At 40.5% G+C, this 15,549-nt stretch overlaps 1 long non-coding RNA gene across 1 annotated transcript in view; it reads right to left on the bottom strand.

Annotated features, from left to right (window-relative positions):
• The window catches only part of LOC118912141 (uncharacterized), a 129,523-nt gene extending 115,081 nt beyond the window's left edge, over positions 1-14,442 (bottom strand). Inside the window, exon 1 of the long non-coding RNA XR_008995260.1 lies at positions 14,376-14,442. This is a non-coding gene — a long non-coding RNA (uncharacterized LOC118912141). The remainder of the gene's footprint in view (positions 1-14,375) is intronic.
• Between the last annotated feature and the right edge of the window lie 1,107 nt (positions 14,443-15,549).

Here is a 15,549-nt window from a genome sequence, read left to right as displayed (position 1 = left end):
TGGCATTGATGCCATCTGGCATGGCTAAGAGCTGAACAAATCTTTGGCCACTTCTCCATTTCTTCTGTCCTTGACTTTTCATGTTTCATGTGAATTATTGTACATCTTCGTAACTGCCTCCCCTATGCCAGTTCCCAAGCCATTCCTGAAACAGCAGCCAGAATGGTCTTTTTCTGTAAGCCATTTGGCCAAGTCACTTTATTGAGCGATTTCCTTCAGTGATTCCACATCACATTTAACACTGTTTCATCAATTTTAGGAGGTAGAAGAATCAATAGATGTCTGATTAAAGATGGAAGTAACTGGCTCCATCCCAGACTTAGAAAATCAATATCTGAGAGTTGGACCTGCAAGTTTGCACTTGAAAAATATTCACCAGGTGATGGTAACACACATACTTTAACAGAGTTATTAACCTATGGGATAAAGTTCAATTTCCTTACTATGTTATGTAAGGTGACTCTATAGGAAGAATACACATTTCTGCATGCCCCTCCATCCACACCTTCTGCCACTGCAGCAAGAATGACAGTTTGCAGTTCCATGAATCCTCACACCATTTTCCATTTTCCTTTGTCTTTATTGAGGGTTGTTGTGTATACAGTAGTGCAGGTTATGCAATGAACAACTCTAAGGTTTATCATTCACATTAGAGTCTGAGTCATGGATGCCCTGCCTTTGTTCATAATGTCTCCAGTGCCTGGAACACTCATTTGCTTCCTTTCTACCTAACTTAGCTCCCTATTCTCTTGTAAAGCATGGTTCTGGCATCAACACTTCTCTGGAACCCAGGAATATTTGCATAGTTTTATCATCACATTTACTGCATTCTATTTCCATGTTCATTTTTGCATTTGTGTTTTTCAGCAGATATGAATAACTTGAGGGCAAAGTTGCATTTATCCACTTACCCTGGCTGTTAAGCCTAGTGCAAGACACAAAGTAGACACTCAACTAAGGCTTGTAGAATTAATGAATACAGTTTGATGATTAGATCATCATTGACTGACTGATTAATTTATTCATTTGAAACTGCGTCCCTTAGAAGGTGGACCCTATGTTTTCATAAAAGTGTAGCAATTTAAAAGAAAAATTATGTATATTAAGTAGATTTCTGTATTTTCAGGATGTTGTAGCAGCAAGTAAGTAAACTAAACTCAAATGGATTGAAATGACAAAAGCATTTATTAGGTTTCATAGGAGAATATGCTAAGGCAGGACCCACTTCAGCTCACTCCAGCAGTTTAACAATGCCTTTGAGGGCTCAGCTTCCCTTCTGCCATCTGTCCATCCACAGCGTTAGCTGATTCCCCTGGCAGAAGATGGCTAACATTTTGTGCCAGATTGGGTCATATGTTCATTCCAACACCAATGTGGATAAAATGAGAGTTCCTGTGGCCAGGATTCTCACCTAGCCCTGGTTGACTAGCTCACTGCACACGTGTGGGCAATACATTGCTATATAAGGAGTTCCTCCCAGTGTTCTGGGCGACACGGTGGCACTGCTGCGAGGCTGCAGGAAAGCAGAGTAGAGGCTGGAGTGGTGGCAGCACTGAGGACAGAGGCCCAGAGGATGGCTTGCTGGAAGAGGGGCCCAGAGGCAGAGACTGGCTTGTTGCATGTAGACTCACTCTGAGTGAATGGGATTTTAGTGACTGACCTGCCACTGTGGAAATAAAGTTGGGTATAACCCTGTCACCCCAAGAACGTTTTACTGTCATTTTCTTTTGGTCACACTGAATCCATAACGAACTTACTGGGGTCTGAAACCCATTGGTAGGACACCAACTACTGGTAGAGGGAATGAGTAAACCTTACAACAGAACAGCCCCCTTTAAAACTAAAAAGTCAATTCCCCAATTGTCTCAAATTCACTTTAATATTCAGTGGACGGTGGTTGAATATTTGGATGACAATCCCAGCGTGCATAACAAATGCCATCCAGCCACCATGGCAGCATGTTGTCTGAGGCATGGGCACTGCCACCCTGAGTAGGGCCTGCCTGCCTTTAAAATCGAGGAAGCCATCCATCAGGCATCTCAGCTGTTCCTCTTTTCTCTTCTTGTTTTCACGTTAGGGGAAATTAGTAGTTCGGCAAATCCACCTGCCCAACAATTCCAAGAATCAAGATTTGTCAGCAAGCCTGAATCACAGTCTGCATACCAGAGGCCTCGAGAGGCTGCCTCTGTGCACAGGCAGTTAGCCGGGTGTGAGGAGGGCGGGTAATTGCTGCCTGAGCAGGGCTGCGGCCAGGAGGCAGAGAGCTCTCTGTAATGGCCTGGAGCCGAGTGTCATCTGGAGGCAATCACCACCTGCTGCAGATAATTTGCTCCCTTACTAGTGACTGTGAGAAGTTCCTGGAATTGTGTGACGTGAGGATACCACAACCAGCAGAATGAGTAAGACCACCAGAAATTCAGCCCCGAAAGGAAAGCAGGCATCAGCTCCTGTCCAGGGTTTTCTCCTCGAGGATTGAAGCAAGGGAAAAGATTCATTTTTAGGTGGGAAAGTATTTTTCTCACCCTGGTATGTGCTGAAAATCTTCCACTCCTTATCCTCCACTTTTCCATCCACGTGCATTCAATCCATCTCACCAATTGACAAGCTGGTTAGTTTATTATGTTGACCATGCAGTGCTTTCTGATTTTTATAGGTTCATTTTTACTGATTTGACTCCTACAACAGTAATCATTTTCCATGGTTCCCATTCAATTTCCTCTTACTCAGAATAAGAGAGTGAAAAAAAGATGGAAAATTGTATGGTTTTCCTTATCTTGTCTCTCCTCCTTGTTATTAATGCTCAACAGTCTAAGTACCAAAGAGGAAAGGCACCTTAAAATGAAGAAGTAAATGGTATTTTAATGATTTCTGGGGGCCAGGTTGTATTAGAATTGTTAGAGACTGAATATATGTAAAATCTCATATATATGTATCTGTGGATAAAATGAAGGTTCCTGTGGCCAGGATTCTTACCTGACCCTGCTCAGCTAGCTCACTACACACGTGTGGGCAATACGTTGTTATTGACTCTATATAAAGAGCTCCTCCCAGTGCTCAGCGTAACACGGTGGCATGGCTGCAGGACAGCAGAGAAGAGGCTGGAGTGGTGGCTGTGCTGAGGACAGAGAGGCCTAGAGGCAGAGACCAGCTTGCTGCATGTAGACTCACTCTGAGTGGACGGGATTCTAGTGACTGACCTGCCACTGGGGGAATAAAATTGGGTATAATTCACCCCAAGAACTGAATCCATAGCAACCTTGCCCGGGGCTGAAACCCATTAGCAAGACAATATTTCACATATATATACATTTTATATATATATATATATATATATATATATATATATACACATATATAAACTGATACATATCACTTAATCCTCACAACAACATTATGATACATCATCATTTACTGATGAGGAAATGAAGAACACAGAGATGTTTCTTGCCCATACCTCGCTAGAAAGTGACGGACAGGAAGCAGCCCCGGGGACCCTGCTTTTGGAGTCCACTCTCAGAGCACTGAGCTGCCATCTCAGCTCTTGGCGGCAGACTTCCACCACTTCTAAGCATGCTGGCTTCATTGCTCCCAAATGTTTACACCCATCACTTCCTCCATCCATCCGTCCTGCCAGCCATCAGCAGTTCTCATTCAGAGCCTGCTATGCGAGGCACCCAGGACCCTTGCCCAGCCCACGGGAACCTCACATCCCCCAGCCGATGGATGGTGGCACCCCTGGTAACAGGGTCCTGTGCAAATGGTGTGCCTTTGTCTTACTCTTCTCTAAGCATAAAATTTCCAATTCTTATAACATTTTCATTCTAGCTAAGGGAGTGCTGGGGTTAAAATACAGTTCTCTGTTCCCTGAAGGCACTCAAAGAATATGCACAGTCCATGGGAAAATGAAATCTATAATTAGATTATTAACAGGATCTTCATCATAAGAATGCCAAGTAGGTATTTGTAAAAATGTTCTGTGGCATAATTTGTCTGGTTGGAGTCTCTACTCCCGACTCTTAGATCAGCTTCATGAGGTAGAAATTTTACACATGAATCACATGTTTTTTTATTTCCTTTCAGATATATTCCTTAAGATTGAATTAAAATACACAGTACAGCAAGTGTGACTGTGGAGTCTGCAGTATGTCCTCATAAAACAGTCATAAACCGTATGTTCAACTCTGATTTGTCTTGTAAGATCATTTGACAAGTTATTACAAAGCAGCAGTGGTTACCTTAACGTGGGGCATTAGAGAGAGAGAAGCCTGACTGTAGTGGTCTAGAAAAAGTCCATGTCCTCAGGTCATTCCTCAGGCCCTTGTTTTCCACCCACTTCAATGCTTTGGCCTCATTTCTTGCCACTATCCCACATACATCTTCACTCCAGCTGTGCAGACCTCACTGCAGTCCTTTTAAGGGGCTCATTGCTTCCTGCCTCTCCCACTTCCCTCAACCATTCCCTCAGGCCTCAAGGCCCTCCACTTGGCCTATTTTTCCATTTCCTTCCATACCCAGCTCACATTTCACTGGCCCCAAGTCTAATGTAGAGGTTTCTTTCCATGGCCTTTTGGCCGCCCCACATTTACTTCTATTTTAGCAATTCTCATACTGCCCTGCAGGCCCACCCCCACTATTCAATGACATTCCTGACACCAAGGACCTCAGACCATACCCTGTTTTATCTCTGCATCTTGGATTCTGGACACAGAGCAGATGCTTACTGATTATGAAAAGGCCTCCTGAAAAGCTCTTTCCTGCTATCCAGCTCACAGCCCCAGAGTAGGACAAGCTTGCAGAAATGAGAACAAGGCAGCTGATAAGTTCTGTGTGACTGGGTTCAACAGAAATCCTCTTCCCAGAAGTTTAACATCAGTGAACACAACTCTTCCCTCAGACCTCCTGGGCAGGGATGCTGTTTCTGTCATCACCTCTTCTTCATTGCCTCTAACATGCACACTGGCACCATCACTCACTAATGAAATGTCTTCAGGTGGGTCCTCAGTGTGCAGCACACACCCAGGCAGAGGCTGTCCCTAAGAAATATTCTCTGGGTCTCTAGAACTTCATTTCAATCCCATTACCTGGGTATGTGATTTTACTCCTCTTTTTCCTTACCCATTGCATAACCAGCTTATCCCTTTAGTCTCTGAGTCTTTTAAAAAAGCAAAAAAAACCCAAAACACTATCTTTTAATAATCTTTTCACTTTAGAGAAGTTTTAGATTCACTGAAAAGTTACAAAAGCAATACAGGAAGTCCTCATGTACCCCAAACCCAGCTTCCCCTATTATTATTAGCCTCTTACATTAACATGGTTATATGTCACAATTAGTGAAACAATATTGACACATTATTATTAACTAAATCCATACTTTCTTCAGATTTCCTTAGTTTTTTAAAAATCTTATGTCCTTTTTTTTTATTGTTCCAGGATTCCGTACAGCACACTGCATTGCATTTAGTCGTCATGGCTTCTTAACACTCCTCTTGGCTGGGACAGTTTCTCAGACTTTTTGTTTTTGATTGCCCTGAAAGTTTTGAGGAGTATTGGTCAAGTATTTAGTAAAATTTGTTTTCTCTCAATCATGAGTTTGGGGAGAGGAAGACCACAGAGGTAAAATGCCATTCTCATCATATCCTACCAACATGATTTATCTGATGACATTAACCTTGGTCACCTGGCTAAGGTAGTGTTTTACAGGTAAATGTAAAATGACTCCCCTGTCCAACACATTTCTGCAATGCTTTTTAGAAGAAAGTCACTATGTGCAGCACACCCTTAAGGAGTGGAAAGTTATGATTTACCTCTTGAGGGTGGAGTATCAACATATGTTATTCGGAGTTCATATTCCTATCAGTATGGATTCAGTGATCTTTACTTTGTATTTTGTTTACTACTTTGCTCAAAGTTTTCCAGATTTTGGCCCTGGGAGCTCTTTATATTGGCTCCTCTACCTCTTTGAAATATCTCCATCAACATATTTTTGGGTTTTTTGAGTTGTCCTTGCTTTCTAGCACTACAAGATGTTCCAGATTCATCTTACCTATTTCTTGCCCGGTCTCCGAGGATCTCTGGTTCCTTTTTTTTTTTTCTTTTCTTTCAATGCTATTAAAAACCAAGATGTGGGCAGTGGGTGCAATCCTTGTTTTTAATAATTAACACTCATTTACTTTGCAGATTAATTTGTTCCCAATTTTAAAAAGGAACTCTGCTTTCTCTGGGCTGAATTCCACTCAGTTTCATGTACAATCTAGGAGGTTATGGTGCTCCCCACTTGGACAATGGAATGTTGGCCACATTTATCTTTAGTTGGATGCTCTACTGCAATCCAAACACCTTGACTGATCAGATTTCACACACATTTTCTAACACATGTGGATGTGGATAATGTGACTGTTGTTAACTTTTCTGTGTTCTGGCTTTCTGGCCATTCCAAGGATAGGAAGTTACCATGTTATGATCTGATGGGGCCATTTTTGCAGGAATCTAATCTGGGTACCTTTGAAACACTAACATCTTGTTCTGTGAGTCCCTTTTTTCTTCTCTGGTCCTGACCATGATAATAAATTTTGCTGTGAGTGCATGAGCCAGGTACACTCTGACACGAATTGTCCCATCAATTATACATAGGAAAGCCATTAGCCTGAGGGCTGTGCAGCTACCTGAAAACCAGAGGTGAAAGGAAGGAGTCTGAACAGCCTACATTTTAAAGTCCCTCCAGTTTATCCCAATATACTATTTCAGAGATACCCTTGGTCTAAAGGATAATCATTGGAACACGTTTTCTCTGTCCACCTCATACACACTGCAGTACATCATGCAAATGCTTTCCCCAAAGTGACTGAAAGCATGATCTACCTCAAGCCTATAATTTGTGTTGTAATAGAGATCTTCTTAGGCCATTGGTGAGGTGTTCCTGGGTTCTGCGCAGGGGCTGTTTACACAGCACGTGCCAACATCATTTCAGAGCACTGCTGAGCTCATACCTTCAGAGTAATTTAAAGGGAACGGAGAGGTCATAATCTGAATCCAATCAGCAGACTGGTGGGAGTCCAAGGACCGTTCTGACACATGACATTTAGGGCCTGGGGAAAACGCAGTGATTTCTGGCCTGGTTTCTGTTACTCTCTAGCCTGAGCAAACACAGCATAGCAAACTTGAGGAAAAACAGATAAAAGGAGTTTTATACGGCTATTACTGTGGAAGAGGTCTGTCTAAACATGCTTAAGGAAGTAAATCACATCCGTGGGGTAGCCTGACCTCCCCTTGTATTCTTGGTGGTGTGCTTCTTGAGCGTAAAACCAAATTTAACGGATGCCTATGTTTTTCAATAGAACATAAACATGTTGTCAAAGTTTGAGAGTTACTTTCAAAATGAAGATGAAATTTTCAAGCAAGAAAGTTTTGTTTATCTCTATCTGATTTTCAGTATGCTTAGACAGGGGCACTTCTGATAACTAAAAAAGAGAGGGAGAAATCCATACCAGGCTTTAAAAGTGTATCTTTATGCATCAACACATATTAGTTTTGGAAGCTATAAGGCCTTGGGAAAAATTACTGTAAGTGAAGCTTCTTTAATTACAAAGTCATTTTGTCCATGGTAGGATGTGCTTCCTAACAAAGGTGTACTGTCATTAAAAGCCCAGTGGGCATATAAGTGGATGAAAACAAAGTCATTATGGCCAACATTGCTTGTGTAAAATACTATAATGTTATGGAAACAATGTTGCCCTTCAATTCCAAAGTTTTGTGTCCCTGCCCACACATGTCCTCCTTGTCCTGTGTCCTTGGCTTGTTGGTTCACTGCTTTGAGCCCATTACCTTCTTTGTAAGATAAAACACTGACTCCTAACAGTTCTAAAAAGCCTATAATACATCCTACAGTTGTTGAGAAACAACCTGGAAATGTTATCGCAGGAGTCTAGCTGTTGAATTAAGCTGAGTCTCACAGAGTCTCAATTCTCAAGTTTGCAGTCAACAAACTATTTTGGACCCCATAGAGGGGTTGTTGGGACCATGGAGCTTAAGCAATACTCTCCAGACTCCGGCTCAGTAGGAAAAACATTATGAATTACATGCCAACATATGAACTTACAATGAGAAAGATGGGATACACAGGTTTTCTGGCCAGTGCATTCTGTACTGACATCCCCAGGGACTCCAAATTACAGCTAGAAAACTGAGCAGTGATTATGGACTCAGAGCCAAGAATCTGGAGATAGTCTTGAGAATTCTTCCTCCCCAGTTTATGGTGAAGCCTAGTGACTCATCTCTAACAGAAAATAACAGGGTTCTCTAGTGATCAGCTGTTTAGTGTCTCCGTAACCCAATCAATCTCTTTCATGGACTATGTTAGATAACACTATTGATTTTTTATTTTAGACAAGAGTAAGTCTAAAAAGAGAGAAAGTAAGAGAGAGACTTCAAAGGCATGAGAAAGTAGCCTTCTGTTAACAAGCTTTTCTATGACCTGCTACAATGCAATTGATAAGGTTTCAATATTTTGGTTACTAAGAGTCTACTCTTGCCAATTTGAATTGCATCTAAGTTCCCTTGGAGGTTGAACCTGAGTGTTCCCCTCCCCTTAGATCAGAAATGTATAAACAAGCCCTTCCTCTACTTCTCTGGATGTCACCTCTTGCACTATGTGTGGGATTTACTCATTTAAGAAGATAGCTTTATTCAGAATACCTTTGGAAACTTCTTGATTTTTACAGTCAAGTTAGGAAGACCTGGCTGTTCAGGATTGAGAAAAGCAAAATTACATTGTGAGCTAGGCTAGGGATCCTCTAAGCAGTGGTTATCATTCTTAGTCCTGGGGTCCACGTTAAAAAACCAGGTTCCAGAGTGTCAGGCACTGAGATTGTAACTCAGTAGGAATTTCAAGTGTTACCAGGTGATTTTAATGTGGGTGGTTGACAGAACCCCCTTCTTCTAGGGTTTCTTAGTTGCTAAGATGGCTTGGGTTTTGATTTATTTCTTTTGGGGATAATTCCAAGTTTTCAGAAAAAAAGCCTCCATATGGAGGCTTAAGTTCATAGTCTGAAAGAACCCTAGAATAAAAATCTAAAGTGCTGAGTGGGGACCCTGCTGAGGTGTTAGAAAGAAGGGCCTGTCACACAGATGTACGAACACTCCACAGCCATCCTTAATGACTAATGGCGATTAGCACTATAAAATCCCTGTGTGTTTAGTCTATAATTACATTTGTGGGGTAGGGGCTCTCCACCAGCCTCATTTAAGTATCTAACAAATGTAGCCTTGGGTCTTACTTTTCTTTTCTTGGCATTAGCTCAGTATAAGTACTCCATAAATAATCAGTGAGTGATAAACAAATTAATAACAGAGTTGGAATTTTCTATTTTCTTCCCTGTAACACCCACTAGATCTTAAGTTCCAGGAGAGATGGGAACTTGTCTGTCTTGTCTGTCATTTTTTCCTTAATGCCCAGCAAAGTGATGGTAATTTTTCAAAGATTTTTTGAATAAACAAGTAGAAATGAAAATGCGACTATACAGATAGCAAGCAAGCAGCAAACTGAAGTTCTTCACCATGAAAGTTCAGCATATGCTCTGCACAAAGAAAATGCTTTGTTTTTGTTTCACATTATATCCTTCCATCAAGAATCAGGGTGACTCCCTTATTTGTATTGATCAAATATTGTATAGTTTCATGGCTGGGGTGGGAAGGGAGGTTCTACCCACAGAACAGGCACTTCTGAGGAAGGATTCAAGAAAACAGAATGAAGAGCTTCTCTGAAAGATCAGCAATTGTCACTGAACCGTGTGTACACAGGGCTGATTTTAAAAGAGACACTAGAGACCAGGAAAAAACTCTCATCATAGTGGTGATAAATGCCCAAAATGACAGCTTTGTTTATTTAGAGGTCTGGGAAGCACTGAAAATACTGGGCATGATGATGAATACAAGAGAGAGCTTCCCTGTTCTCACAGCTGTTTGCTTGGCTGGGCACCTCTCCTTCGGGGCCTTGCACATAGTGGGTGCACCATAACCATGCAACAATTGGGGATTGCATGGCTGTTTTCGCTAAGGAGGCGAGGCACCATCCAACTCCCAGCTGCAGAAATTATGGTCCTGCTGGGTAGGGGATCTGACATGAGAAGGCTGGAATATGCCCCTGCGCCCTGGGACAACCAAAGAGCTGATCTCCAAAGAATGTTTTTGTGTTTTCTCACGTAACAGGCAAGATGTATGCATTTCCACTTGCTGCTGTAACAAATGACCACAAACTTGGTGGCTTAAAACAACACAAATTTAGAATCTTATGGTTTAGAAGGTCAGTGTCCTTGGCTAACATCAAGGTTTTGGTAAACTGTGTTCCTCTCTGAAGGCTCTAGAGAAGAATCCATTTCCTCAGCACTTCCATCATCTAGAGCTGCCCCATTTCTTGGCTCGTGGCCCTCTCCAGTCTTCTTCAAAGCCAGAACCAGCAGGCTGACTTCTCACAGCACACTCCCTCTGACTCCAGTTCTGTTGTCACACCTCTTTCTCTGGCTCTCTTCTTTCATACCCTTCTTCCACTTCTCAGGACTCTTGTGATTAAGCTGGATCTAAATGGATACTCCAGGATAATTTTCCTATTTTAAAATCGCTGACTAGTAACCTTAATTGCATCTGCAACCTTAAACCCCCTTTGCCGTGTTCATGCTATTTAGATTCTGGGAATTAAAACCTATTTTGGAGCCATTATTCCACCTACCACATAGGTCTAAGGTCTAATTTAATGTGACAATCAGGATGTTTATATCTGATTTTAGGTTTACCTCACTCCCAGTTTGCCAAATAAATATTACATAAATAAAAATAAGGAGACTACTCTTTATATTGTTACTGAAACACAACATGCATCTAACTGTTTTTTCTAAGAACATTTACAGAATGTAAGCAATAGAGTTTAGCGCTTTTAGCTAATGTTCATTGTATGTGAATTACTCTAGTTAATCAGTCTTAGTTTAATTTCATACTGCTGCAGTACTTTCAAGGCTAAAAGAACAGAATTATTAACCTTGGTTGCATGTTTGAATCATCTGAGAAGTCTTTGGCAATCCTGATGCACCAGCTATGCTTAACTCTTATTAAAACCCAGTATGTATGGGGTGGGACCCAAACATAAATATTTATTAAAGTTCCCAGATAATTTTTGTGCAGAAAAGAATGAGAATCATTGCTCTGTAGGCAAAGATCTAACTCAGTATCTTTCTACATTAAATGGGAGCCGATTGTATGTCCATAACATTCTAACAAAGCAGACAGAATCACTGGAATTAATGGTCCTGGTAAAACTCAGTTCAGCCTCCAACTTAGCCACTTCAAATTTTTCCACCTTGTCAACAGTGTCTACTTGCCTTTAGCTTTCTGTCTTTTCAGGTTTCAAAGAAAGTTCAAATAGTTTTCTTATGCTCTTTGCAAGACAATTTTCCATAAATATATTTTTTTCTTGAATTACTTAAATAGTTCCTTAATTACAACTTCTCTAAAGAATCTTTCAGAAAATATGAAAGAGGATGGTTATTTCCCATGCATAATGGACACTTAATTCATCTTCCTCTTTGTTGTAATACTATAAACATTCACACATTGATCTTGTAAGAGCTTTCTATGTTCCTCATTGAAATCTTTCTCAGAGCATGAGACTATAACTGATTTCATAGAAATTTTTCCAGGCGAATATTCTTGGATCCTATCAGACTTACCAAATCAGAATCTCTGAAAGTGGGACCTAGAAATCACAACTCTTATAAGCATCCCAGGTGGTGTTTTATTAAGCACACTAAGCTTGGAGAACTACTATTCTTTCGGCTTTCTCTCAGTTCTCTGCTATCTTTGTGATAAGCTCCAGGAATTCAGGAACAGGGTCTATTTCTATGAGTTTGTACTGATGTATTATTTGCTTATTAGAAGAATAACTTTCCTTGCTGTTTACTGTTGTTGTTTTTTAAAGATATTAATTTACCAAGTCCCAAAGTGTGTTCCTGTCAGGAAGTTTTCAGAGGTAGACAGACTTGCATTGTGTGTTAGTAAATAGATGAACAGAAAAAGAGCAGTGATGAACCTTTAGACAGATAAAATGGAATTGGAGAACCTGAAAAATGATACACAGTAGACTATTAGGGGTTGGCCACATGGGGCAAGGACCAAAAACAAAAAATAAAGTCAATTAAGTTTGGATGGAGGAAATTAGTGGAGCCTAGGAGCAAATATTTACTATTACAGTATCACAAAGGAAGTGAGGGCAAGCTAGAGAAAATTTCTGTGAATTGTATCACATTGAATATTTTTTAAAGCCACATTAAAAACACCTAAATAAAGCAGGGGCCAGAACCACATGACTAAGGGAAAAAAAAACCTAAAAAACAAGTTCTCTCTGTTGATTAAGTAGATGACATGACTGATCTCTTTATGACTTTTAGAATATGTTAATCATTGTGTGTTTGTGTGTGTGTTTTAAATTATGTGACTATGTTTTGTGGTCAGGGCTTAAAAATAAATAGTTTGTAGCCAATTTTAAAATGAAGTGAAGCACAGACTCCAAGAAGTTACCAAAGGGAAAAGGGTGTGGAGGGCGGGTGGGGACTGAGGGAGAAGGGGACTGAGGGAGAAGGGGACTGAGGGGCATTGTGATCAGCACACATAATGTCAGAGGGGTCACGGGGAAGACAGTACAGCACTGAGAAGACAAGTAGTGACTCTTTAGCATATTAGTACTCTGATGGACAGTGACTGCAATGGGGTGTGTATGGGGGGGTGACTTAATAGTATGGGTGAATGTAGTAACCACAATGTTGCTCATGTGAAACCTAAAGAGGATGATTTCTGTTTACAACCAAAAAAAAAAAAAAATGAAGTGAGGCACATGCTAAAATGTAAAATAGGGTTATAAAGAAGTAATAAGCATACCCATAGCAACGGTGGTAAAGAAATGTTACGTCTGAAAGAAAAATCTGTTAGTAAGTGAAAACAAATTCTCTTTTGTGTACCTAAGACTGAAATAAATTTTCATTCAATCTTCAAATATTAATTCAGATGGTCTTTTACATTTTTTAAAAGTTAAATTTGAAGAAGCTGAATATAGGGAACATGATTCCCAAAGCTGATATATAATACAAATATATTCCCAAGGAGACAAGTATAACTTCATGGACAGTCACAGCCTGTGTTTGGGAAGTCTTATAAGCTTATGAGGCTCATAACCCCTAATAAAGTGTGAATTTCATACAGAACAAGAAATCTTCACAATTCCAAAAATCTATATAAATTCAATACACAGGGACCCTTCACTGAGCACACTGTTAAAACAAATAATGAGTAATTAATGAAGCTAACTGCACATTTCTTAAAAACAGATAAATTATTAATGAAAACTAAATATCTCTGTTACAGAAAATACTGGAAAAACCTGGACTGGATCACTGATGGAAGAACCAAGCGGCTCTTGGAAGTCTTGGAGTGTTGAGGTTTATTTTACACCAGCGGGCTCAGAGGGGAGTAATCTCCCAAGGTCTGAGCCCTGAACAAAGGCAAGGTAAGCAATATATATCTTTCTGCTTCCGTATCTGCAACATTTCTACCTGCACAGCAAATGAGCAAGCAAGGGGGAGTAAGTTTAGGGAGTGAGGTTAGGGAGTAAGTGCCTGGCAGAGCAGGGAGTGAGGGGGAGGGGGAAGTTAAGGGAGCTTCTGTTGTCTTTGCTAAGAAGAGCAGCAGAAGGGAGTCACCTGGGCTAGATTGCTGTCCTTGTAAATTTTTCCCTATCATCTTCAGAAAGGGAGAAAAGGCTAATGGGAACTAGTTTGCTGAATGAATAGAAATAATCATTTAGAAACCTTTATTATTCAATTAATTTTAAATAGCTCCATGACCAAATACTAACTTTGAATAGTCTGTTCTATGGTTCTGAACAAAATAGAAAAGCAGAATAAAAAGGAAGCAAGTTCAGACAATGATGTTAAAAATTTGGATTGAAAAATAAACCTAATTTTGCACAAGTTCGCATGCTTCTCTCCTCGATATTTACTAAGGAGAAGTTCTTAGTATTTATGTAGATCAAAGATGTTCAAAATTAACATTAGAAATACTCAGAAAACATCAGAAAAATACACAAGAAGCTAGTAACAGTGACTTTCTGGATCAGAGGAACTACAGGTTGGGGGTGAGAAGGAAAATCTATTCTCTCCGAAATGCCTTCACTGTTACCCAACTACTGCAGTTTCTCCATGCTGCCTATGCACAGGAGCTAAGGCCTCACTGACCTTTACCTTTTCTTAATTCTGAAAGCAGTTTTAGTTTGAGGAACACTGCTGCTGAATAAGAAGTTACCTCCAAACTTAAAGGCTTACATCATAAGCATTTATTACCTCATTGTTTCTGAGGGCTGCGTGGTTCTGGCTTGGAGAATCTCAGGAGGTTGCAGTTAAGATGTTGGCCTGGTTCCAGTCTGCTAATGGCTTCACTAGTCTGTGGGATCCGTTTCCAAGTTCACTCATGTGGCAATTGGTTGTAGGCTTCAGGTCCTTGTTAGCTTTGGGCCAGGGCTTCATTGTCTTGCCTGTGGGAATTTCTATAGGGCAGCTCACAACACCACATCTGGCCTCTCTTCTAGGGAGTCATCTAAGAGGAAGAGAGAATGAGTGACTAAGATGCGAGCCACTTTATGTTTGTCTGTCCATCTCAGAGGGGATATATCATTACCCTTGTAGTATCCTACTGTTTACATAGACCAACCCTGGTATGATGTGGAGGGGCCAGCACAAGGATGTGAATACTAGGAAGGGCAATCATCAGGGCCATTTTGGAGGTAGCTTACCTATTTGACATTTAGTGTTTTGTACTAATGTCTTCCCTCATTTGGATGGTTAGCTCCTTGAGAGCAGGTCTCAAATCATTTAATCCTGTTTTTTTGCTTTCTGTGGGTAAAATTGCAGTATTTCCAGAATCTTCCACCTGGCCTTAGTTCATCTCCATATGAATAGGTGTTTCCAAGGAGTGGAGAGTAGTAGTCCGTTTCCATAGCAATAGACTGGAGAGGTTGGGTGGAGTCCCTTCTGCAGCACTGGCTAGCAGAGTAGACAACTGCTTGTAAGCAATAAATGGGTTTCTCCCACTTTATTTCCCCTTTGACTGATTTCAGTTTCAAAGGTTATTTGCCCTAGGCTGGGTACACATTTCCCCCCCAGAGTTACACTCCCTAAACGACTTAGAAATTCTGGGAAATTTTCATTCTCTCTTGGTTCCCTTTACATCTATATGTCCTTTATTTCGGGGGAAAGCAAAGTCTGATCCCATGAGTATTAGACTGAAACAGGACACACTGATGGGACATGAAAAGAAAGTCCAAAGGATAATAGAGATTTTTAAAAAAATTTCAAGGAACACTATAATGGACAGTTTGACAAAATTAGATTTTTGCTTTTATTTTTATATGTCTTTTCTGTTATCTAAAGAAATCTTCCATGATCTCCTATATTTGGATCATTTTAGAGAACCAGCTTTATAGACATCTTGAAAAAATATTATTGTCTACTAAAGATC

This window comes from Manis pentadactyla, chromosome 2 (assembly GCF_030020395.1).
Source record: "Manis pentadactyla isolate mManPen7 chromosome 2, mManPen7.hap1, whole genome shotgun sequence".
In the NCBI taxonomy this organism is placed as follows: domain Eukaryota; kingdom Metazoa; phylum Chordata; class Mammalia; order Pholidota; family Manidae; genus Manis; species Manis pentadactyla.
Note: the sequence above shows the minus strand (reverse complement) of the source record. Positions and strands in the feature narration are given on the sequence as shown.